Consider the following 26189-nt stretch of genomic DNA (forward strand, 5'->3'; position numbering starts at 1 on the left):
GGCACTGACTCCAGCTCCTGTCAACGAGACGCCAGGTCCATTAGCCCAGAGTAGCGAGGGGGCCGCTGTTGCTCTTGGTGTGGCATGGGTCAGCAGGGGGCCCTAAAACTGCAGCACGATTGCTAGTGAGGTTATTTTTCCTCCCCACTTTCCCCACAAGCACCATCCTGACTGAGCCCAATTTGCCAGACACAGAGCTCGGATGCGGACCAGCAGCCGTGTCACATGTATCCAGAGTGACCCTGGAGCTTGAGTTGACCAGGGCCCACTAGTGGACTGCTCCGTGTTGGGCATCACTACAAAACCCGCTGCTGAGGGGAGTCTAGGGCACCATCCCTTTCTCTGCAGTGCCAGTTCTGGGTGGACATGCCATTTAAGCCGGGACAATAACCCATGCCAAACAGGAGACTATTGGGAGCAACTGACATCTCACCCATAACGGGGGTCTGGAACTGCCCACCCCGACCCCAAAACATATCAAGAACCAGGATAACTCCCCTCGGTTTGGAAGATCCCAAAACCGTTCTCCAGGGTTGCAACACGCAGGCATCTGTCCCACTGCCAGGAGGCTACCGTGCACAGTGTCAGCAAGGAAAAGAGTCACCCGGAGCTCCCACGGTGGCACGTTATCCCCGTAACTGGAAGCACACCCCCCCTAAGGTGGGGCCCTTCATGACACAGCTACTGCGTTCCGCGGCCGCCGGCACCAAATAGACAGCAGTATCGTGAGCCATCGGAGTGTTGCTCATGACGTACACACAATCATCCTCCACCCAACTGCGAGCCACAGGAAGCAAGGGGCGTACCTCATGGCCGTTGCGTGTTGGATCCCCACACCTCCCAAGTGCTCAACAGCACTTTCGCATAAAGGTATTAAGGTTAGGTCCCTAAATGTGAAAGGTCTGAATTCACCCCAAAAGCGTTCTATGGTGACGCGTGATTTCAAAAATCTGGCCTGGACATACTTTTCCTCCAGGAAACCAAATTTAGGAAAGGGGAGGAAATGTGGGACAGCTCTCTGGTCCTCGAGCCCAGAAGAAAAAAGCAGGAGTGGGTGTCCTGATCAGAAACTCTCTCGCCTTTGAAATTGCGCAATTTAAAAGGGGGATGGAAGGGAGAATGCTTGCCGTGAATGGTAATACAGGCCGCACAGCAGTCACAATTTCCTCTCTGTATGCACCCAATCAACAGCAGATATAATTCTGTTCCAACGCACTCACAACACTTAGTGCATGGACAACAGGACACCTTATTTGTGGTGAAGACTTGAACCAGGTTTCAGACCCCCTTAAGAACTGGTCATCACAGAAGCCAGGGGCAACTCCCCTGACAACTTCAGACAGATGCACACTACAGGCCCTTATGCAGGAACATTTAGTTTATTTATTATTCACTTGTTAGGCGCTTATACAGGAAGCAAATACTGTTTCAAAGCGCCAACAGGGCAACAGGGAGGGGACACGGGATAATAGACAATGTAATAACAATGTTAAATAATGAAATACAACAAAATAAGAAGAGACTATGGGGATTGGAAGACCAACCTACCACGCCTTGAAAGTGTTCAGAACGTGCAAGTGCTGAGGGGAGAGGGGTATGGGATAGGTGCTGTGTTGCTCAGGGAGAGCAATAGGTGAAGTGCTATGAGAAAAGGCAAGTGCAACCTCCAGTGATGGAGGGTGAGCCGGGGCAAGTGCAGACGATAGACAGCAGCTGTGATGAGACGTGGGAGGTCAGGGCCCAGGGGATGCATAAGGGCCCTGAACACCAGTCGAGCTACTGCGCGATTAGCAGGGGAGAGAGGGAGGGAAGGAAGAGGTAAAGAGGAAGGTCTTGAGGCTTTTCCAGAACTTGAGGAGGTCCTGCTCAAGACTAAGAGGGAGGGGGAGGCTGTTCCAAAGAAGGGAGTCTGTTGAGGAAAGGGATCGACCACCTGCTCTCTGTTTAGCAAACCGCTTCACACGCAAGGAGTGGATGCCAGAGGAGCGCAGGAGTCTAGAGGGGGAGTATTTGGTCAGAAAGAGTTCCAGATAGAGCGGTCCCTGGGATTGAGGCCAAGGATAAATCTTGCTGCCCTATTCTGGATTAGCTGGAGGGGTCACACAGTGGATGAATGAAGATTAAGGAGGAGGCTATTGCAATAGTCAAGCCTATCGAGAACCAGATCCCGGGTAACATTGAGTCTCTGGGGGAAGGCTAGGAAAGGTAGAATCCCTTCCAGAAGGAAAAGCTGAAAGTGGGATTCTTGGCAAAGTCCTGAGAATGCGGAAGGAAGGAGAGAGAGGAGTCAAAGATGACTCCAAGGTTTCAGGCTTCCAAAGAGGGAGCTGGGGAAGAGCACATGGAAGGCCAGAGTGAAGGGAAGAATTCGGGTGCCAGGGTCCCAGTAGGGAGGATCTCTGTTTTGCTGGCATTGAGGCAGAGATCATTAGAAGTACACCAGGACTTTATGGCTGAGAGGCACTCATCGATTAAGGAAGGTCCAAGGGCATCTGTAGGAAGTTTGAAGAAGAGTTGTGTGCCGTCAGCATAGCACTGGAAGTTGGGAGAGAAGGAAGAAATGCGGCGTGCCAGCAGAGTAAGGTAGATGTTAAAGAGCCATGGTGAAATAATGGAGTCCTGGGAGACTGCATAGGTGGAGCAGGAAGTAGGGGAGGAGAAGGTGCCCAGTATGACTTTGGAAGAGTGGTCAGTTAGGAAGGAGGCGTTATTGACTCATGGAAAGTCATTCACCTCTCCCATCACGTGCATTAACTTTTTACTCCGCCCACACCAAAACTCCACAAGGATGGACTGCATGAGGGTGCTGGGGGGGTCAGAAGCCATAATGTAAACATCAGTTTCCCTGAGCTCCTGCATGATCCTCTATAGATTTGCCTGTAAAATGTAGCTCCTTCGTAGCACCTTCATAACAGAGGACGTTTTCCTGTGTCGGAACACCCACTGAACAGTGCTGCTGGAGGAGTGGGAGAAGGCACCCTGCGCACAGATATAACGCACCGAGAGATGCTGGGCATTGTATTCAACATAGTGTCCGCCATCTTCGTAGCGGGCCGCTGGCTCAACTCTTGGGGGCTGGTGTGAGCCACTCACTGGAGGAGGCTACGTGCAGCTACTGGCGGAGCGCTCCTTTGGATCCAACCGACGGTGCAGCAGCATGTCCCCGAGCTCTCGCAGCGATCACGCAGAGGACTCAGAGTATGTTGAAGCAGCCGGAGGACATAGAAGACGCGGGCTGCGGTGGTGGCTGGGTGCCTGCACAGAAGTTGGTGGAGAGCGCCTACAGGACTCCGGCGTGATCAGTGGAGACTTCGGGTTCACAGAGAGCCCCCGCTCTTTTCCCGTCGTGTGCTGAATAAACAGTGGCAGCTTGGGGTGAGGTTTTGAAGCTGTGAGGTGGGCCGTTGCCGTGGTGCAGTTTTCCCGCTATGGTGGGCATTTTTGCTTCGATCCTCCAAGTGGGCCAATCAAGCAAGTACATTTCCTTTGCCACATAAGAACAGGCCTGACCCCACCTCGTCCTGGGAGACCCATAACTCAGAGGAGAGCAATACGGTTTGGTGGTCGCCCGACGCCTCCCCCCTGTGGTCTCTAGAAACACTGGAAGCAGTTGATCCTGGTGGAGAGGGGGCATAGGGCATGGCATGCCCACATGGGTGGTTGTTTTTGGACAGCATCTTTTGACTTTCACTGGGAGCACCAGTTGGGGGTGCATGGTGTGGAATGCTGCTTCAGGCCACAGTTGAAAGCTTCATATCCTCTGGCTGGCAGCGCATAACCTGGCCACATGGCAGTGAGTAGCATTGTGGGTCCCAGCTGGTGTAACTGAAGGGGAGCAGCGCCAGAGAGCTACGTGGGGAGGCATTCAATCGTGATACAATATGGGGCGGAGCGCAACGTGGGTGTAACGGGTCCCTCTGGCCGGCATGTGTACTTGGCACTTGGAAAAATACAAGTCTACGGCAGGGGCTTGCAAGGTTGGAGGCGGCTGACTAGTTATCAGCAGGGAGTTGGGGGCGCTGCCGTAAATACCTGAGAAGCATAAACAAAGTAAGGCCAGGTATACAGTCATGGAGGCCTTCGCCCCGAAGGATGAAGGGAGTGCCACTCACTCGTCCCCCAGCTTCTGGAGCGTGCCCTGCCTTGATGTCCGTGCCCCAAACGGGGAGGGCCAGATTCTTGCAGCCATCACTGCCTTGCAGGCGACGCTCGGACATGAAAATGACTAAGTGGTTGTGACCGTCGGCCTCCTCCAGCAGGATGTGCACTCGCTGGTGGACCGCCTGGGCACAATGAAAAGAAAAGTGCTGATACCACAAGGAACCAATCGGAGATAACAGCGCTTACCGCAGCAGTGCAAGTGTTGGAACGCAGGGCAAAGAATGCGGAGGGAGAACACTTTGGGGCTGCCTGAAGGAGAGGAGTGCGCAGACCCCACTGCATATGTCGAGAATCTCTTGCAGGAGGTTGGCCCGGGCGCCCCCATGCAGTGCTTTACTGTGGAGTGTGCAGACTGATTTCTTGCTAGACAACCTCTGCCAGGGGCACCACGAGGCTGAGAATTGCTAGGATCTTGAACTACAGGGATAGGGAGCGTATACTGACCTTTTCACAGGAAGGGAGCGTCATTGAGCGTGCATCCTCCAAGCTGACCATCTACCCCGATTACACGCAACTGGTATAGAGGCAGCAGGCAACGTTTAATCCAACCAAGGAGCGGCTCTGCCGTGCCAACCTGCGGCTCATGTTAATTTACCCTGCAAAGCTCAAAGTGTTGCACTATGGACGATCACATTTTTTGAAGATACAACAGCTGCAAAGGTTCCTGGATTGACTCAATTGGGATTGCACAGTGGCCTTCGAGGGGATATAATGCTCCCTGATGGCCACCGGCACAGTGATTAGGTTCTTTTTTGTGGCATCGGCACAGTGATTAGGTTCTTTTTTGTGGCATGGATTGAGGGCATTCACTGTTTCGTATAAGTATTGCGTGAGCAGTAGGAGTCAGCACTTGGACAGAAGTTGTAGGGGTTAGCAGCATCTGTTATGGCCGCGTCTCTACGAGCGTTGAAGTAGCGGATGCCAGTTTTAAGGCATTAAGCTGTTGTGTGACGCCAGAAGCGGGTGAGGGGTGGACGTGGGTGGCAGTTGGGCCTGAATACGCTATATGCTATTGGTCTAGTTGTATACAGTTTCAGGCTGTGTTCGTGCCTCTGGTGTGCAGTCTTTTTGTTTTTGTTGTTATTGTTGCAATGTTTATGTTTGAGTTTTGTGTTCTGCTTGTGGAGTGGTTTCCACATCCCTGCTGCTTTGGAACAGTGGCTGGCACTGCGGCTGGCGTGGTTTGACTGTGTGGCTATCCTCCTCTTAGAGGTGGATGCATGACCTCCATCAGTATTATAGTTCCCTTGGCTTCTAATGGAGGATGTACCAGTGTTGTGCTGGGGTAGGCTGTCTGGGGTTGAAGGACACATGAGGGTCTATGGGAGCACACAGGGCCCGACTGTAAAGCGTGTGGTAAGTGACGTACAAGTTTACAAGTTGCGACGTGGAATGTCTGGAGACTAAAAAATCATATTAAGCGGATCAGAGAACATGATTACGATGAATACACTGTGTGCCAGAATCTATGCACTTGTAAGAAGTGTAGCTTTGCTAATAAATATTGATATCGATGTTGTACATATAATGTATTTATTGAATATGTATTAGCACAGATTGTAAAAGTTTTGGCACTGTGGGATTTTTGCCAACACGTGTTTCGACGGTATGGTAATTTTTAAGGCATATTTTCAAAATTAACAACCTAAATCTCCAATTTGATATGACAATATATGTATCATAGATCCATAGAAGCCAAATTTGGCATTAACATAACATATAACCGGCAGTGTTGATATAACACAAAACCATTATGTAAGCATGGTATCATCAGAGAAGAAAATGAGGCAAAAGGGGGGAAAAAGGAAAATGGGGGGAGAGAAATGATAAATCATTAGTTCAACTATTAAGGTATAATAGTAATAAAATAGACTTGAGTTGATCATTAATGCAAGAACCCTTCATGGCTTCCTTATTAAGGAGTCAATTATGAGATATGCAGGGAGATAGTCATCATTATATAAGTGATACGAAATACCAGTGCACTGACAAGGCAGTGACTTGTTAAAACAACTTGTCCATACATCATAAACCGATCTGGAAAACCCAATCATCATATAGTTTTATCAACCAATTATCGGAACATTGTTGATAGTTGATGGACCATATGTAGACCAACCTGAGACCATCCAGGTATAAAAACAGGATGCTGATATTTATCAGATAAATTGTGTGTCTGTCTAGAATAGGTTGTGCCCCCATGTGATATTTATCCCAACTTGTTACAAGTCAGACCCCTTCAATGGAAGGTTCCATTGGTTACTCAGCCGAGTGAGGAACTGGATTCGTAATTAGCAAACTGCTGGCTGTAAACCACTTCGAAAACTGCTGCCTGAAGGGCCTCAAGAGTAGAGATATTGCAAACAATAAAAAACCATTTGAGTACATACGGCTGCTTCAGCCTCCTAACTCGACCATATTACTAGAGTAATTATTGTCAAGAAAACTCATCTTTAGCAGTGAGATGAGGTCCTTTGTAAGGTTGGGTGGATGATATGAAGGTTATTTTTCTATTCATTTGGTTTATTGCCCACCGCAAGAATGTCCACTTTCTCTGTAATATCCTCATATGAGAGTCCCTGCAAATTGTCAGGTTTCATGGGGCTTGGTTGAATGTGGTGGAATGAGTGTATGATTAACATAAATTATGGTTTGGGCCTTAACTTTTAGTGCAGAGTGTGGAGAGCTTCCCAAGCCAAAATGGAGACTTCCAAAAGGATCAGTGATTGGTCAGAAGTAAAAGAAAGGCATTGTTGGAACATTCTAAACCGCCCTTCATTGTCAGAAGCCCAGCTGGAAGGTCTTATGTTTGAAGCTCTTAAGATTTAAAAACTTTAGCTAGGCCCTTGTGCCTAGGATTTGTTATTTGGATCAGGAAAGTGTTGGAGAATTTAAGAAGAAACTCAGAAACGTTCCGGTAACAGAAAGAAGCAAGTTAAGTGACTTTATTATTTTTTTACGGAACTTTGTGAAATTCAAGAAGGAGTTAAATTTCTAGACAATTTATTAACTAGATCCTGTTTTCTTATTCTTTGTTTTTTCGAGTAGTTCGTTTTGTTCTTTTAAGACTTTATTTTTGGATTTCTTGAACAGTACTCTAGTGAACTGCGTTTAAAATTGAAAGCGTGGCAAGTTGGTGTGTGGAGGTCTGGTCATCATTTCAGCGTCGTGTGTTTTTTCGGCTGTATAAAAATTATTGAGCATTGTTCCTTCTAACGGTAACAGTGCTTTCTTTTAACGTCGGGCTAGCGTTAGAAATCTTACACTGTCTGCGCAAGTGACAGTGTTATAGATACACGATCCTGAAACGTTATGTTTTATTTACTAACATTCTAACCTGGCGCGCGTACCTCATTAAGCTGCCTCTTCAAGGATTAGTGTCCGGAACTAAGTAATTTCCTCTTTCCTATTTGAACGAATAAAGTTAAGGAGAGAGAAATACTAATCGACTACGCATGCGCATTTGCCATTTTTGAACTCTATTCTCTCTTCATATGCGCACACCATTTTAGAAGGAAAAGGAATATTTTCATGCATGCGCATAACTCTAGTCAAGTGAACGCTCCTATCTTTCCACATGAACAAACAATTTTAAATGGAATAAACCAGAGTGTCATATTTGGAATTTGTATTAAAGCTAGAGATTCATACAAAAGACAGATCTAGCATTTCCAGATGGGCGTTTGTGTGTGTGTTTTGGAATTTGAACTGCTAGAAGATTAATTCATGGAACTGAGAGAGTGAGCTAAAGATAGCAGTTTTCCAATACTGACTTGAAGAAGTTAGTAAGAGCATCAGAGACTCTATTTTTTCTTCAGTAGAAAACAAACACTTCCTCTAGGTTATTAATAGAGGATATTCAGGTATGGTGGCGTGTTTATTTACTCAATTTGATAAAGAGAAGTCAGAGCCTAGGAAAAGAAAGGTTAGTGACTAAGTGTATTTGTTGTTATTTTATCTACAGGTTAAAAGATAAAGAAACTGAGCAAAACCTGAAGTTTATTATTTTTTCCTATTTTCCCCCTTTCCCTTGAGGATGCTCTCAACTGAACTGTTTGTTACCAGTTAAGAGGTTAGCATCCAAAGGGGAGTGCGGGGGTTCAGCAGCTTCCGGGGACAACATCCTATTTGAAGATAAGCCTGACACAAATAAGGTCAGTGTGACGGCTTCGGAAACGTTCCATTGGCCATAATGCAGTATTAGCTTATAGAACTGCAAAGTCATTGAAAGGTCTCTAGAGTACTACTTACTAGTATCAAGTAGTGTCCTCAAGGTCATGTTGTGTCCCTTCAAGTGGAGGGCCCAGCCTCCGTCCGGCGTCTGCGTTGAGTTGCTCACAGGCGCCATTTAATCTTTGTTTATATAGGAGGCATGACGTCATGCGCACGCTGCTCGAGTCGTGACAAAATCGCTATTTGTAAACATTCAAGTATGTGAGAGAAGTCTCTCACCCAAGGCCTTCTACTGGTATAACATCTTGCATGTGATAATCGCATTGAATTAAATGGCTGTTAAGCACATAATTAATATTAGTAATGACACGTCACACGTCCAGTGCATGCGTCGTGTCTGAGTTGCATCACTATCACCACAAATATATGTGCAGAGATGCTCTATCTGAAAGCTTGCTACTTTATTGCAGATCATAATCCTCCTCAGAGGACTGGTCGATCTCTTTGTGACGCTGGTGGTCAAGTAATGGTTGGAGATACGGGCTACTGACATTGAGGGCTGTGCCAAACTCTATGCATTGTCGCGTATTGTCGACTACTGTGGGTGTGAGCACTAGGTTTGTGGCCCATCTCTGATGCATGTGTAAGTAAAAAGGCCTAAGATACATGTAATTGTGAGGGATCCTGCCTTCAGAACAGGCAGATGAGCAGGTTTGGTGTACAGTATGTATTTAGGTATTGTCAAAGAGTGCATCCTTGTCCTGGCAACATGATCAAACATTCATTTATTTGTGTCTAAGTGAGAGACATTTGCCAATATAGAGGACCGTACGTCGGCCTTCTGTATGATATAAGATCACAATGATATATGATAATACAGTTTGATACAATTTCGTAAAAGGAGGTTAGGGAGATTAGTGACCTAGAATGAAGACGCTTGCCAATGTCATTCCTTCATACTGATGTGGCTATTACAAAAATACATTAACTTCATGTTCCTTATTCAAGTCTTGGGTTGTACATCAGAGTCTATAGATCATCCGTGATTCGAGTTGTCTGGTCTTCACCTCTTCTGTTGCAGTGTGCTTTTTGGATGCCGGTGAATTGGAAGTCCGCCTTATTTCCCATCTGGTGGTGTTCTTGCCAGTGAAGAGCTAATATCAGTTTCGGATCTTGGCTACCTAGGTTCGACAGATGTTCTTTGATGCGCACACGTAGTTCGGGAAATGGTGCTGCCAATGTAAACTTTTTTAAATATACAAACGATCGCGTACACAATATGTTTGGATCCACAGTCAATCAAATCCTTGATTTCCATCGTCATCCCTCCATGGCATGTGAATGTGGTAGTATCTGAATGAGCATATTTACAGACACTGCTTGACCCACATTTGTGGAAACCCTTATGCATGAACATTAAACAGTCACTCTGTAAGTGTCCGGTCTGAGGAACGAGGGACATCATTTTTTCTTGATAGTTGGTGCCACAGTGAACCTGAGTTTAGGTTTAGCTTCAATGTTATTAACATCAGCATCTAATGATAACAGATGCCAATGTTTCATTAACATTCCATACATCTGGTTGCTGTTTTTCGAGTATTTGGTAACAAAATTGAGTCCCATTGTGCCGGAATTAAAGCCCTTTCTTTTGGGCTGGAACATGTCCTCTGTCCGTATAGGTCGGGTCTTATCACACAGCTGTCACACAGCTCTGCAAATACCCTCGTTCCTGAAACCTTCGACTTAGCAGATCGCACTCCTGTTGATAAATGGCATTAGTGCTACAGTTTCTTTTGACTCCCCCACTGGAATATTATCAATAGTTGACCTTTTGTGGCAGCTGGTGGCAAATAGTTAACTTCAGTGAGTTTTCTAAAAGTTTTGGTTTCCAGTTTATCATTCTCTATGAATATTTTCAGATGTAGGCTTCAATGGACCGGTTGTCACTAGCTCCTGAAATTCTATGCCAAAGGTATTGTCATTCAGGTAGCAAACAAACCTTTCAAACTTAATCCCTGCTGAGTACATGATTACTTGTGCAGGTTAGTACTAACACAAAGAAAAAGGGGGGAATTATCCCATAAGCAGTGAGGAAAGGGATTAAGAACTAGACTAAAACAAGAGGGTCCGCACTGCTGTGGGTTTAATTAATAATTAGTTCGAGTAACAAGTTATTTGTCAGGGTGTACTACAAAGGTATCACCCAAATTTTTAGGCTGTAACAGACTCTGAAAGCAAACAGGGTAGTCTGATGATTGAAAAACCATAAAAAATATTTATTTAACAAAGAATTAGTTGTGTAAATGATACATAAACAACTAAACATAAAGCAATATAACAAACATATAAATGCATTTGTTTGATGGTTAGAAGGTTAATAGTCAAAAGACAACAAACACAAAACCTTAAATGTAGGTTTTTCTTCAAACTTTTGAACAAAGTAGACAAAAGAGAATTCTAAAAGAAACTGGACAACAAACTGCCAACTGTATGGTGGCCTAGATCCCAGCCAATATTCATATTTATGGCTTGTATTGGGCCACTGCACAAGTTGTTCTCAAAAGAGTTGGTAGGAGTAAAATTTGTTCTATGTCCTACGATTTGCTGACAGGTCTGCCTACGTGTGCGTGTCAAAAGTTAGTGACATAAACAGTAAATTCGAATTGACATCATTAGACCACGTTTCGGCAAAAGTGCCACCTGTCTGGCCAATAGTTCCATGACATAGTTAAAGTTGCCTTCCTCAGGGCGAAATACCATACAACAACTGGACCCTGTGGGGAAGCAGACATAAACAAAGTAAATAATATGAAAGAGATGAACCCTTTCTATTCAACTACCCATATTGCTTAAAGAGAAAGTAAAACGCCCAAAGGCATAACAATTACCAAGTCAATTTGCTGTGGGTGAGTGGAGATGGCGCAAAGTGAGCCAGGAATGCCAGCGCAGAGCTCTCTGGCAATTAAATAAAAAGTTTCAGAAACAAGGGTGCATAAATAATGCTACACAGGTAATATATTGTTGAAAAGTGGGTGACTACCTTTCACAAAAGTGCTTAATAGGGAACGCTGGAGTAAATGAATTCCTAATGTTGCGTTCTGCGGAGTACCTGGGATGACTCCTAAGGTCCGTCAGTTGACATCAAATTAATTGACCTAAAAATTAAAAGTGCATGTGAATATGCATGGTTTTAGAGAACCCCTTTTAAGTACTACGTATCTCTGTGAAAAATGGCATGTGCCTACCTTAAAGGGAAAAGGGATGCATCCAGCTAGCGGTTAGCTGTGTTGCTTCCTGCGGAGGGCAGATAGCCTCTTGCCTGCAGAGGGGAAAGCGAAATGTGCTGCCTCTGAACAGAGAGGGAGAAAAGAAGGCAAATGGAGGCATAAATAGTACTTCCTGGGACCGTATCGAAACAAATAGATGCGGAGATAAACAGGATTACGTGTGGGACTAGTCGCAGTTACGCGGAGACAGTTACTCCTTACCTTGAGTTTACTTCGGGCTGCCGGCTAGCTGGTGACTTTACTTCGTCCAACAATGCAAGACGCACAGAAAGCGTCTGCTTGCAAGTGGCAGAGAGAGCGTACGAGAGAGCGAAACTAAGGAAGAGGCATTGATTTGAAAGGTCTCTTCCTGTTGGGTTGCATCTAAGAGGAACTGGATTGGTTGGAGGCTGACGTGCCTCCTAATTCAATGGATTTAATTGGTAAATGGGCCATCCAGCCCCTGGAAGGCATCTCAAGCTTGGCTGCTCGTTCACGGAAGCAGCAAAATAAAAAGGAGGTGAGGACGCCAAACCACAAGGAAGGTCGGCGACTAACCCAGCTGCACTGAATGACACTGGCGATAGTTAGGCCAACCACAAAGCGGGAAACAATCCAAAAAAAATGTGAAACGATGTGAATCACAGACGAAAAAAGATGAGAAAAGGGATGCTAAAGGTAGGCGAGCAATATGCAGCAATGGGCACGTGAACATGAATGCGAATAGCACAATTTAAAAAGGCAGTGGGCTGACGGTGGTTTTTTATTGCAGGAACAATATAGCAACTGCAATCTCAGTCTAATGATGATAGATAATAGATAATATGGGTGATGGAAACTGCAGAGGGACTCAGAAAACCAAAGCAGGAAGAAGGAAAAGGTTAGGATGAGGAGCAGGAAAAGGTTCTCAGGATATTGGAAGAAAATCCTCATTCAAACCGTTGATATGAGTAGATAAGCGATAAATCCAACATGCCTCCTTCTGAAGAAGACAACGGGTCACTTTAGGAGTATTTTTTACTACATCTAGCATCCACCAGAAAATATCATTGGCAGAGTGCTGTAGTTCAATGTAGTGACTAAGAAGGGGTGCGGAATCTGTCCGGCACCGGATTCTTGAGCGATGCTCCGAAATCCTAATGTGAACTGGTTGAGACGTTTGTCCGACATAGCAAAGCCCACAAGGACATTGGATGCAGTACACTACTTGTTTGGTTTTGCAGTTCGTCATGTAGGAAAGGGTCCAGGTTTTTGGCCCAATTTTGAATTCCTTAAGTTTTTTAGTGAATTGGCAGACCGAACAGGATCCACACGGGAAATTGCCAGTGGTAGTTCTGAGGTCCCAAAGGCCTAATCTCGGGGGGTCCTTTTTGAAATTGGAGTGAACAGGTTTGTCACGGATATTTTTGGCCCTTTTCAACGCAAACCGTGGTAAGGGTGCGGTGGGCAGACTAAGTTTAACAATTGGCCAATATTTGGAAATCATTTTTTTTGATCGCAAAGGTTTGTGACCCGTGGGTTATGACGCACATCATTTTAGTGATGTCAGTACTAGCTTGGGAATGAAGGTCGGGTTTCGGGGCAAGCAGTATGCCCCTGACTGTAAAACGTGCCCTTTTTAAGGCCTTGTTGATCAATCTCTTGGGATAGCCTCTCTCAATCAGGCGAGTTCTCAAATTCTCAGATTGTTCATAGAAATCATTCAAATTAGAGCGGAGAAACTGTCCATATGGTAGGTTATCACGAAGATGGCGAAGGTGATTACTAGAGTAATGTAACAAATTATTACGGGCAGTGGTTTTTCGATATAGAGAGCACATCAATTTGCCTGATTCCTCTTTGATGACCAAGTCTAAAAATGCAATTTGAGTGGTGCTAAATTCCATTGTGAATTTGATATTTGTATCCACATTGTTCAACCAGTTCAGAAAAAGTACCAGGTCAGGTTTAGATCCAGTCCAGATAAAGATGATGTCATCAATGTACCTTTTCCATTTTGTTATATAGTAACGGAAAGGATTGGTATGAGACAGAATGTGTAGTGAATCAAATTTGAACATGAAAAGTATCGCTAGGCTGGGTGCAAATGCAGCCCCCATAGCCGTGCCTTTCGTCTGTAAATAGAATTGACCATTGAATTCAAAATAGTTTCTGTTGAGTGCTATAGTCATCAGTTCCAGAATAAAATTATGCGGAACCCGATCCTGAGTGTCATACTCTAGGAGGAGTTCTCGCATACAGTCAATGGCTTGGTCTTGTGGTATACTGGTATATAGCGATTGAATGTCCATTGTAACTTGTGCAGGTTAGGGCTAGGGATCTCAGTATTGCAAGAAACTTACCTGACCAAAGACAGGCAGGATGTGATCTGCAAAAAGTGGGGTGGGCAGATGTATGGCTCACCATGCTGAGCGTACGTTAGAGGCGTTCTTGTGTGGGTAGCACCGACAGTCCCCTTTAAGCTTCTGGATGTCCAGAGAATGGTCCCGGTGCATGGGTTTTTGGAGGACAGATAAATATGTATTATTAAAACATACGCTCCCAACCATGATGCCACAGCATTTTTCAAGTCATTCTATACTAGGTTAGCGCTGTATAGGGGGCCCTGCGGATATGGGGTTATGATTTCAATTGCACCCTGTACCCGCTGGTCGATAGAACCGATCTTAAGTACTGGAGGCCTGCGTCCCCTGCCAGTGCTCTCCTTGCACTGCTGCTGAGCCTGGAGCAGGATGCACGGGACAGAATGGGCACACTTGCATTATTCTCCCTGCACGTGGTACACACCCATGTTTATTATTTCTTCATGGGACGGGAAACGTTAACGGAATTCACAAAGGCAGCTTATAAAGCTAGGGTTCTCTCTGATCATGCCCTACTGTTGGTCAAGTGGGGAGGAGAATGGACCGGCCCCAGATCCTCACTTGGTGGTTGAGGGCAGAAGCATTGCATGAGGACACATTCAGAGAGTATATGGATGAGGTGGCAATTATTTTAAAGAGAACATGTGCCGAGTGGGGAGGTTAGCATGGTGTGGGAGGCCTTCAAGATAGTGGTGCAGGGAGCGGTTATTGGTAAGATGGTGTTAATGACTTCAATAAAGCACTCCAACTAAGGCAATGCCTAGTCTGGTATACCCAAGGGAAGCCCTTATTTATATATTTTTATGATAAATTCATTAATCTGGATGATAAACCCTTGTATAAGGCCCCTCTCTTTGAATCCCCCTGACCTCATTGAGCCAAGAAGTAGGTTTGTTTTGCAATTTAAAAGGTTTATTTGAAAAATTAAACAATATATATATATATATATATATCACACTTATGAATAAACTAATATTTGATAGCACACTTATGAATATGACAGTGATCAACAATGGATGATGTTACACTAGCACACTGATTTAATTACTTAGGAATTAGTGTAGGGAGGATAAGGTAGCTTAGAATACTTTATGGTTTCAAGGAAATGCAATGATGAATAACATGCAGTACAGAAATAAACTGATAGGTTTTCACAAGAGATAATATGTTCACTTTTCCCCTTGTGGCAATTCACTCCCCCCTATGCAGTATAAGGAGATGGAAATAAAGCACACAGTTTTCAGGAATACAATCACAATACAATACGAATTTCAGTTCCCCCCTAGCAAGCTTAGAGCAACAGGGATGATTTTAAAACACAGGCAAAAATATTTTAATGTGATTTGCAAGGGAGTAAAATATGCTAAAAATTATTTTAATTCCCTATAGGAGATTCAGGGTAGGTGATAGCTACTTAAGATTAGTTCAATTCACACTTGCGATGCTCAATGAGGGATTAGCAGGTTGAAAACTAATTTTAGCAGTTCAATCAAAAGCGTCTATTTTTGACAGGTGAAGAAATTGGGCCAAATCGCGGCACTTTTTCTGAGTGCGTCGAGTGCGATTACGGAAAAACTATAATGAATAGAAAGTCGGTTCTGGGTTCGTTGGAAAGCCTAGGATCTTAGCTTTAAAATGAATCTCGTCCCTAGCACATACGGATCAAAAGATACGGACGATTTTGTGGAGGTAGTTTCTCGAAATTAAAGTAAACTTCAGAATGACAAATGACACTTTTACAGCTTTGAAATGACAGAATGAACACACGATTCCTATGATGCAGTTATGGACAGGTTAAAATGGTTTGAATCAGATTAATTTAGACTAAGAGATTGGTTCTGGCACAGTTCAAGCTGAGTACTCGCACTATAAATTTAAAATAGGCCGTCAGGGTCTGGTCAGGTTTGCTCTCCCTGGTACTGGTTCTGCTCACAGCGATCTGGTCTGGGTCTGCTAGCGGCACTTCACAGCGGTCTGGTCTCTGGTTCTGGATACAGCTCTGCTTTCTGGGTGTTTCTGGCACAGGGTTCTAGGCCAGAATCAAACAGCTCACCCAGCTGTTGAATGGTTTGGTTAGGTTTGCTGGATGCTGAGGCCCCTGAAAAGGATTCAGTTTGTGGACTAGGCTTCTCTGCTACAAGTTCTGGAGTTTGGATTCTAAGTTCAGGAGATGGTCCTTCTGGATATTGTCTGGTCCGGCAAAATGCTTCGCAAGAAAATGAAAAGTGAGTCCTTTGCCTGTCCAAAGCAGTCTCTTTTTATGTGTTTTGAAAATGGGTGTGTTTTTTTTGGGTATAACTAAGCCTGCCCCTCACAACTTATCATTGGCCAAGTCCTCCTCTCTCCCTTGATTGGGGGAACTGAGTTGTGAGTTATCGTGATGAGATATGTTCATGGGTCAGAGGATCCTCCCCCCTTTGGTTTCACTTAGAAAAATCAATTTTACCCAAAACACATATTTCCCAGATACACAGTTTGTTGAAATTACATGTACATATCATATATTACTTAAGGTAGGTCTCTGTTCCAACTCTGATGTTTCTAAGAGCTTGGGTCAAGAAATGACAACATATTTTCGTTTTTGGTAGCTTTTGCAACATTGGTTTTTCATCAAATCTTTACACAGACCTGTACCCTCTCCCTGAGCATATTAATATAAGTTATCATGTCTCTAGCATAAATACAGTGGCTGCAGCATTAATAAATTGTAGGGTTCGGTCCCAGAACACCGTACAAAGTGGAGTTTGGTCTCAAATCGTGAGGGCATTTTTCATATTAAGGATCCCCAAATTGTACATTTCTGTGAGCTTAATACAAGATTGTATGAGCAATTTAATCAAACATACATTTGCCCTTAATTGAATTCACATATGAGTCTGGGTCTGCCCCTAGAAGCTTGGTGAGTCAGAGATCACATGTCTCTCCTTCCCCCAGAGCACTGTTGACAGTAAACACCCAAAATCAGCATATTCTATTCAGCAGAAAGCCTATTGTGTTGACTGAGGTCAGCAGACCAGGGGGCCACTCTGCATCAGGTTAATACGATGTCCTGCTCAATTTATGCTTAGTTCAAAATGGCGCGGGAGCACAATACATTCTGGGAGTGCTCGCAGCCATGTTGGATATTTACTTCACTCCGCAGTGAAAGGCTGCACATATTTTGCTGAAGTGTTAGATTCACAGTGCTGAGACAAACATTTTTTTTTCAGACTTGGTATGCAGTCAAGGCCAATTTCTGCTGGGAAAAGCTAACGTTGTTATGACTTGCTACTGTTCTCCATGGAGTATGTTTTTTCTGTGTTTTAGAGCAGGGAGGCCATGCATTGCTTGGGGGGGAGCTCTCGATTGACCCAGCTGGCAACCGACGGCTGTCCCTCAACTGCGCAGGTGCAATTCCAGAAGATTCGAAAATTAACTCCTGTTTTTTGAGTGCCTATATAGGCGGAAACCTGGAGGGGTCAGGTGAGACTTCAGCCAGAGAAGGACGCTCCGTCTGGCCTTCCTGTGAGCTGTAGCATTCTCTTCCTGGCTGTCCCCCTGGAGTCTTCCAGCCGATTCTGGACGAGATGAAGACAAAATTTACGCTCACAGTGATCTTTCGTTTTCTTTACTTATGGCCATGTTAGTTTTATGAGTTATTTCTATGTACCTGTAAGATTTGAATAAATAGCCGTAAAGAGCTGATTATCTTCTAAAGGGTGCGTGGCTGTGAATTATTGTGTCCGTTTTTAGGTCGAAATATTTGCTCTAATTGCATTGGTGATTTATGGTAGTTCCGTGCACTTTTCAGAGGAAAGCAATACATTATGGTGCTGTGAGCAGGGTTATTTGTGATGAAGTGTTCCAAATAATCTGTTTGAACGTAGATGGGCTTCGGTTATCTGCAAGCGGAAGTTGGCAGTGAGTGGTGAACTGTGTTAAGCTGTTTTTTTTTCTTGATGGTGTGTGCGTGCTTGTGGGAGTGTGTAACGCTCACCTGATTTCCACGGAGGCGCTGGGCTGGACTGAGCTGTCGCCGTGTCTTCTAGTGTGACTCGTAGATCTCGGCCTTCTCCTAGGGCTGGTCCCCTTCTCACGATGTACCGGACGTGTAGAGTGAGGTGTCTGCAGACGGAAGAACAAGGATTTAGGAACTGGATTGACTGAACTTCTCCTTCCTCAGTCCTCTTATTCGAACCAAGGGCGTGGCTTGCTCACCTTAGATATATTAAGGCCGGGCTCTCCTTCCTGCGTCTTTGCAGGGGCGCTAGTACCAGTTACTTCACTGGTTCACTGACAATCCTCTTGATTGCAGAGGTTGATGCTGGAAGATACCGCCGTTTACCGCACGAGCGGTTTCTTGATAGTTATTGGAGCACCCTTAATGAAGTCCCTTGCTCAGTCTCAGGGTGTCAAGATTGAAATTGTAGAGGAATGATGCGGCGAGCAGGTGAGTAGGAAAGATGACCGGTTGCTGTCACCCTTTCTAATGTCTCTCTTTGTCCTGCAGGTTTAGGTGCAATGGACGCTGATGAATAAGTGCCCAGGATCGTGCAAGCGCGTATGTACGAAGAAGATGAAGCGCGGTGCACGTAAGTAAAATGACTGCTGTTTGTTTCAAAAGCACGCCTTAATGTCTCTTTTGTCCTTGCAGATCGTGGATGCAGAGAGCGTTGCTAGATGGATGCCGGCGAACGTGCGAGCACGTAAGTAGAAAGTTTATGGTTGGTTTAGAATGCGCCTTAAAATGTCTCCCTTTGCTTTGCAGATGCCGGCATGCAGCGCTTCTTGAAGTTCAGAACGTGCGGAGCGCAGGTAAGCAATTCAAGAATGCAATGCTTAATCAAGTCCTTTTCTTTGCAGATGTCGATGGGGTGCCGAAGAAAGCGGCGGAAGGCTTTGGAAGATGCCGCCGTATTTGGTAAGTAAGAGCGCTGCTCTCGAATTGAATTCTGCTAACCTGTTGTTTTGTCTTGGCAGGTGCAGCTGAGGATCGGATCTCTAGCAGGTAAGGAATTCGTTTTCACAGGAACTGGAGCTGAAGAATCTCAGGAAGACTGGAGCTGACATGGTGAGCGTCCTGCTCCAGATGCAGAATAACGCGAAGCACGTTTCATCAATCGGGTGTGGTTTAAATAGCCTTCTGTAGTGCTTAGGCGTCTTCTTCCACAGCCTCGCCCAGGTAAGAAAAGAGTTCCTGTGTTCTGATTCCAGGGAGTGGCTCCTGCCCCACCCAGACAGGAAAAGTAGTTCCAGGCAGAGAAGGATCAGAAGACCATCGAGCTGGTAAGTAAGCAGCATGGTCTGCTGCAGGTAGGTCCACCCAAGCACTCTTAAGCATTATGAGCCCGGCGCTTCCAGCGCCGGGACCAGTCATCATTATGAGCCTGGTGCCACTGGCGCCAGGACAAGGTCCAAAAGGTCCCGATAGGGACTGGCTGGTACCCAGGATCAAGGTTATGGGCCTGCTTCCAAGGATGTGAGGCAAGTCCTGACCCCTTGGAAGCAGGGATCATGACAGAGTGATTGCAGAAAGAAAGAAATATATAGATATAAAGAGGTTTTGTACCATTTTGCAGTAATGAATAGTTTGTTCAGGAAAAAGAGTGTTACCGCTGGCGGTGAATGCTCCGATATTGTCATTCCAGGCTGGGCTAAGAGTCCATATGATAAGTTGGCTCAGGCATGGGCTTGTGGAGCCGGGCTAAGTGAAACATGGGATCAAGGATTGGGGGATGCCGATCCGGCTGATGTAATTGCATGCTTTCAACAAGTTTCAGTAGAACGTGGTAAAGAATATGCAGCATTAGGTAGGCGAAGTTGGGTTCTTTTGCATGCTTATAGGAAAATACATCTGAGGCAGATGGATATGAAAAATGAGGTTTTGAGATTAGAGAGAGCTAGCTGCAGAAAGGCAAACAGCGTTAATGCAGCAGATTCAAATGAAACTGTTTAAAGATAAGGCCGACACATATTAGGCGGTGGCCGAGAGGGCAGCAGTCAGAGTAGCCCGTTACAAATATAGGAAAAGACGGGGAGGGGTCAACAAAAGAAAGGTGGCAACTGTAATCGCTACCGCTGGTGCCGACTGGGATCCAGACAAACGGGATGGGGATATTTTTGATTCAACCAGTCTAGAAAGTAGTTCTGCAGAAGAGTCTGACCCCAAACCAGAGGTAAAACAGAAAACAGTGGCGGCGAAGCCTGTTAGAAGGCGGAGAGCCGGACCACACCCGCAGAATCCTGGTGGTGGTATGGTGGATTTAACCACGTTGGAGGATTACACACAACAGGAGGTTGGGGAAATTATTACCCGTTTGAGGCAAAAATCAGGGGAAGCGTTATTGACATAGATGGTGAGACTGCTAGATGGGGGTGCTGCAGGGTTGTTGGTAGATTCTTCTGATTCACCGCGTTTTTTACCCCTGTCAATTGACACCAATGTACAGGAGGTCTTAAGAGCAGGACCGCCCCCTGATGCAAATGGTCAAGATACGCAGGTGTCTTCGCTGCACCTGATAGCCCAAGCATGTAACCGTAATTACCCCATTACCACAGACTGGCCTAGTGAAGAAACGAAGTGGTTTACATTGAGAGAAGCAATTCAAAAAGTCAGAGAGCACGCTATGAAAGAGGTGATTCACATAGATGCCCCTGATCACATGGGAGCCGTGCCGCTCTCAGTTTCAACTCGAAACATGGTGATTAGAACTGCGCCACCCGCATACAAAAGTATCATTATGACTTTGCTCGTAGGCATGACGGGCAAGGCTACTGATGAGGTAGCAGATGCCATTAGGCAACTTGCAGATTTGGAAGAGTGGGACAAGAGCAATAACAAGCCACGGGAGAGAGAGGGGCGTAGTGAAAGAAGAACTGAAGGCAGGCGGCAAGATAGCAGAGACTCCCGAGTGTCCCGAAAAGACATGTTTCTGGCTTTGTTTAAAGATGGTGTGCCACATGAAGAAATTGATGGCATTGAAACCAGAGTAATGTATGAATTATACAAAAAACGAGGACTTGCAGCAAAAGAGCGCTATAAACAGGTTAAGAAACACGTAGTCACCACGCCAAAGGGGGATGCTTCACCTTCCGCTCCCCCTGCAGAAGAACAAGATGAAGGGTCTATGGGGACACCTACCCCGTACCAACCAACATACATTGATTTGAGAAAGGTGGCGAGTGCAATGCTAGAGGCGGAGTCAAGTCACACTCATTCGAAGTTTGACTAGGGCTTCGGCCAAGCTCCGGCACCGTCTGCCCGCATAAAAGTGGATAGGCGGCCTCATGTTGATATTAAGATTTTTTGGGGGCCAGGAAATACACAAGGGGTGCGAACATTGATAGACACCGGAGCGGAGGCCTCTTTGATTCATGGTAATCGGACACGATTTAAAGGCAAACAGTTCACAATCACAGGTTTAGGGGGAAAGGAGACCCCCGCAGTGCAAATGCGAGTGGAGATGAAAATAGGCAATTTGAAAGAGGCAGGAATACCAAGTGTTGACTGTCCCGATACCCGAGTATATAATTGGTTTTGATATTTTGGAAGGGCTAACCTTGGGACTTGGCGGTAAAACGTACCAGTTTGGGGTAAGTGCATTGATTTGTACACCCATTACTATAGGCAAATTGAAGATGCCCCCAGTGCAAGTGCCCATAGCAACCAAGCGGGTAGCAATGAAACAATATCACATTCCTGGGGGGCACAAGGAAATTTCAGACACCATCAAAGAGTATGTGGAGGCGGGTGTGATACGCCCTATTACCACATCATGGAACAATCCGCTCTGGTCCATTAAAAAAGGGGATGGGTCGTGGAGGATTACGGTGGATTACAGGGAGTTGAATAAACATACTCCTCCCTTGGTTACGCAGTCCCAGATGCTATTACGCTGATTGAAAATGTTCAAAAGTTCAAGGGGACTCGGTATGCAGCGATTGATTTAGCCAATGCATTTTTCTCCGTGCCAATTGCTGATGAGTGTCAAGAACAGTTTGCATTTACGTGGGTGGACGTCAGTGCACTTTCACGAGACTACCCATGGGGTACATGCACAGTCCGACTATCTGTCACCGGCTGGTAGCAGAGCACTTAGATAAGATACCGTGTAAACCTGACATACAAATCTCCCATTACATTGATGACATTTTGATTCAGGGCAAGGATGAGCACAGTGTGCAAAGTCAGTTAGATGTCCTTATAGAAGGATTGACAAAGGAAGGGAGATTAATCCGAGTAAAATTCAAGGTCCGGCTGAAACTGTGAAATTTCTAGGGATCCAGTGGCATCATGGGCATCGAGAAATGGTGCCAAAAGCTCGACAGAAAATACTTGAATTCACCACTCCAAAGAACAAAAAGCAAGCTCAGCAGTTTATAGGACTGTTTGGGTTTTGGAGACAACACATTCCTCATTTAGGGCAGATACTGGCCCCCCTCTACAAGGTGACACGAAAGAAATAGGAGTTCAGTGGGGGGAAGAGCAGCAGAGAGCCTTTGAGATGGCGAAAGACACCGTGCAGCAAGTGCTTGATTTATGGCCCTTAAAGGAAGGTGAAGTGGAATTAAATGTGTCCGTCTGTGCAGGACAATTATGCTTACTGGAGTGTGTGGCAGAAACAAGACAGAAAACGTGTGCCATTAGGGTTTTGGAGTCGTAAGTTGCCCGATGCCGGTAACTCATATACGGTTTGAGAAACAATTGCTGGCATGTTATTGGGCTCTTGTTGATATGAGCAAATGACAGGGGGCCATGATGTATTGATGAGGCCAGAAATACCAATCATGCAATGGGTACTGACTTCTCCTAAAACACATAGAATAGGACATGCTCAAGAAGCCAGCATAATTAAATGGAAATGGTATATTCAAGACAGAGCCAAATCAGGAAAGGGTAGAGTGGCAAAATTACATGAACAAGTAGCCAACATACAGCCCTCAGATTACATACCACTGGAAGTGCCTGAAAAACGTGAGTCTCCTGTGAAATGGGGAGTACCTTACAGCGATTTGACCGTGGAACAAACAGAGCATGCTTGGTTCACGGATGGTTCAGCCCGATACGTGGGAACTGAGCGGTACTGGAAAGCAGTGTCGTACAATCCCAAAACCAAAAAGATGTTGACAACGACAGGGAAAGGAAAGAGCAGTCAGTGGCCAAGCATTGAAACAAGAGACCCCTGGTCAATGTTATGTGTACACAGATTCATGGTCAGTGGCAAATGGATTGGCAGTGTGGTTGCCAACTTGGCAAAAGAATGGATGGAAAATTCATTCAAAAGAATTGTGGGGAAAAGAACTGTGGCAAGATATTGCAGAGATGTTGTTACAAAGTGAAGTCACTGTATATCATGTAGACGTGCATTGTGACACAGATTCATTAGAACGTTGGTTTAATTCTGTTGCAGATGAACACACCAAGATTGCCTCAGTGGATGCAGAGGCTCGGGAAGACGATATGGAGGGTTTGGCCAAATGGGCCCATCAGAAATGTGGGCACCTTGGAGAAAAGGCTACTATCAGGTGGGCACAAGCTCGAGGCATCAGTCTTCCTTTAGAACTAGTGAAAACCATTATTTTGCAGTGTCACATGTGCCAACACCAATTGCATAGACCTATACCTCAAATTGTTCGAGGCACATTGAGAAGAGGAAAATTACCAGGTCAAATTTGGCAGATTGATTATATTGGTCCTATGCCAATCAGCAGAGGTTGCCAGTGTGCATGCACTATTGTAGATACATACTCGGGATATTTGATGGTTTTGCCGTGCAAACGTGCAACCCAATTGAACACCATCAGACTGTTAGACCAGATCATATTACATTATGGAGTGCCTTTACAGATTCAAAGTGACAATGGGTCACATTTCAAAGGCAAATTAGTCCAGGAATTTTGTCAGGAAAAAAGCATTGAGTGGATATACCATATACCCTACCACTCAGCTGCAGCAGGGCTAATTGAACGAATGAATGGGTTACTGAAAGAACAGTTGCGCAAATCTGGAGACGGTAGTCTAGCAGGCTGGCGTGATCGTGTGTTTGATGCGGTGCAGGTGTTGAACAATAGACCAGTGTATGAACATGAAACTCCATTGATGCGATTAATGAATCCTACTTTGCAGGTTCAACCCAATTCAGTCAGAGAAACACTATTGTACTGGGAAATTACACCAGGTTCTTTAGCTCCCTATCGAGCAACCCTAGAGTCAGCAGCAGTAGACTTGCATTCTAATGAAGAAATCAGATTAGACCTAAGAGGAATAGTTGTAACTGAAACAGTACAGATTCCCCCAGAGCATATGGGATGGATTGCCCCTAGATTTGGCCTAGCATTGAAGGGAGTTCAAGTGTTGGGAGGGGTAATTGATGCTGATTACCAAGGCGAGATTAAAGTCATCCTAATGAATAGTGGGGGTCAATTGTTATCAATCCACAAGTGTGATCGAGTGGCCCAACTGATAGTCATTCCTATTTTTTATTTTTTTTTAAAAAATGTATTTGTGTCAAAGCGGTTTTTACAAAAGAAGTTCAACGCTTCCATTAGAGGTACTAGTTCGGTACTTTGGGACACCACTTTCGGTCGAGAAGGGGTCGTTAGGCTACTCCCACAGACACGGAGTTGGCTCTTTTGAGTGCCACTACTAGAAATTTGGCTGCCATCCGAGACCATTTCGCAGAATCGCCTGCCATTAATCGAAACCAGCCCGTTTCTTCATCCAAAACAGAAGGGTCTGAAGTAAGTGGTGCCAAGTACGATTGTCTTTCAACTGTTAGTGTTGGATCAAGACATAAGAAGATGTCGAATGGTTTCTGCCTGGTCTGTAGATCCACATAGCCGACAGTTTGATCTAGTCGAACCGGCTCGGATAGCCAGAATTTCCCTCGTGTGAAGCATGTTCAGTCGTGCACGCATGAAAGTTTTCCTAAGTTCTTTCTCTGGGAATTTTTCACAGTACTTCAATGGGACCTTCAACTGATTGTGCACCGGGGGCAGATGTTTTAGAGAATTGTATAGCAGAATTTTTAGTCATTCCTATTAAGTTGTCCGTGATAAAAAAAGGGGAGCCTCCTACAGTGTTAACTACCCGTGGGGATCGCGGTTTTGACTCTTCAGACAGCATGATAACGGGTACAAAGGTGTGGGTGGAACAGCCAAGTGGTCCACCAGTGCCAGCAGATGTCATTGCATCAGGCAAAGATCAAGGGGTTTTAATCATGGAACCTGGTACAAGGAAATGGCAATATGTCCCCGCCGACAAATGTTACCTAAGAGAGTGATGTGCAACACCAATATCTCTTTTCTGGGTTTGCTTTGTAGATCCTGGGTCTGGTTGGTGTGACTGTGGCACTAAATGGACTCCCTTTGGACGGATTAAAAAGTCTTCCGTCACCAGTGAACAATGTTACATCTGTGCCAGTGATCAAGGGGATACTGATAGTGATGAATAATGTTGTCCCCCAGCAACCCTATGCCAGTGCCGACAAGCCTGCCAGACCGAAGACATGGATCAGTGAATTGCGACAAACACATCAGGAGCAAGTGAAAACAACCTTGATGCCCATTGTACAGGAGCCCTTTGTAGGACGGAGGAAACACTCTCCTATGATCACTCAAGAAGAAAATATGTGGGTCCCTTTAGCACAGCAAGTGCTAAACATATCACATTTCTGTTTATCTGATGTACCCAATGCTGAAGCTTTATTGACTACATGTTTAGTAGCGGTAACGATGCCTGTTCCGGTTTTAAAGCATATTTTCGGCGTCACACACAATGATTTTTTAGTTCAAGACTCAGACATTAGACAATCTTTTTCAGTATACGAATATTGCCGCTTCTGCCAAGAAACCGACAAGAAGTGGAAAAATTTGACACGTGTAATCACTAACAATGTAACCCAAGGTGATGTATGTTATATTATGATGTGCAAAGCACAAGAAATTGGTAAATGCAGACAAATAGAGTTGACCGATCAATACAATCACACCACATTCGAGAGGAGACTGTGTTCACGAATGTCACGCAAATGTATCAGTGTAAATAACACTATGTCTTGCAATCATACAGTGATAACTGCTAGTCATTTGAATCATGTGAAACTTCCAACAGGATGGCTCTTTTCATGTGGTAACATTACATATACTTATATTCCAGCTAACATTTCTGGAGGTCCATGTGCTTTGACTCGATTAGGACTAATGATGTTTCCGTTACACTCAGCGATAATTCGAGGTAAAAGATCAA

At 45.1% G+C, this 26189-nt stretch overlaps 1 protein-coding gene across 2 annotated transcripts in view; it reads right to left on the reverse strand.

Annotated features, from left to right (window-relative positions):
• LUC7L3 (LUC7 like 3 pre-mRNA splicing factor) overlaps nt 1–26189 on the reverse strand; it is a 986884-nt gene that overhangs the window by 159608 nt on the left and 801087 nt on the right. The window lies entirely within an intron of this gene.

This window comes from Ambystoma mexicanum, chromosome 3q, assembly GCF_040938575.1.
Source record: "Ambystoma mexicanum isolate Mex_15411 chromosome 3q, UKY_AmexF1_1, whole genome shotgun sequence".
Lineage (NCBI taxonomy): Eukaryota > Metazoa > Chordata > Amphibia > Caudata > Ambystomatidae > Ambystoma > Ambystoma mexicanum.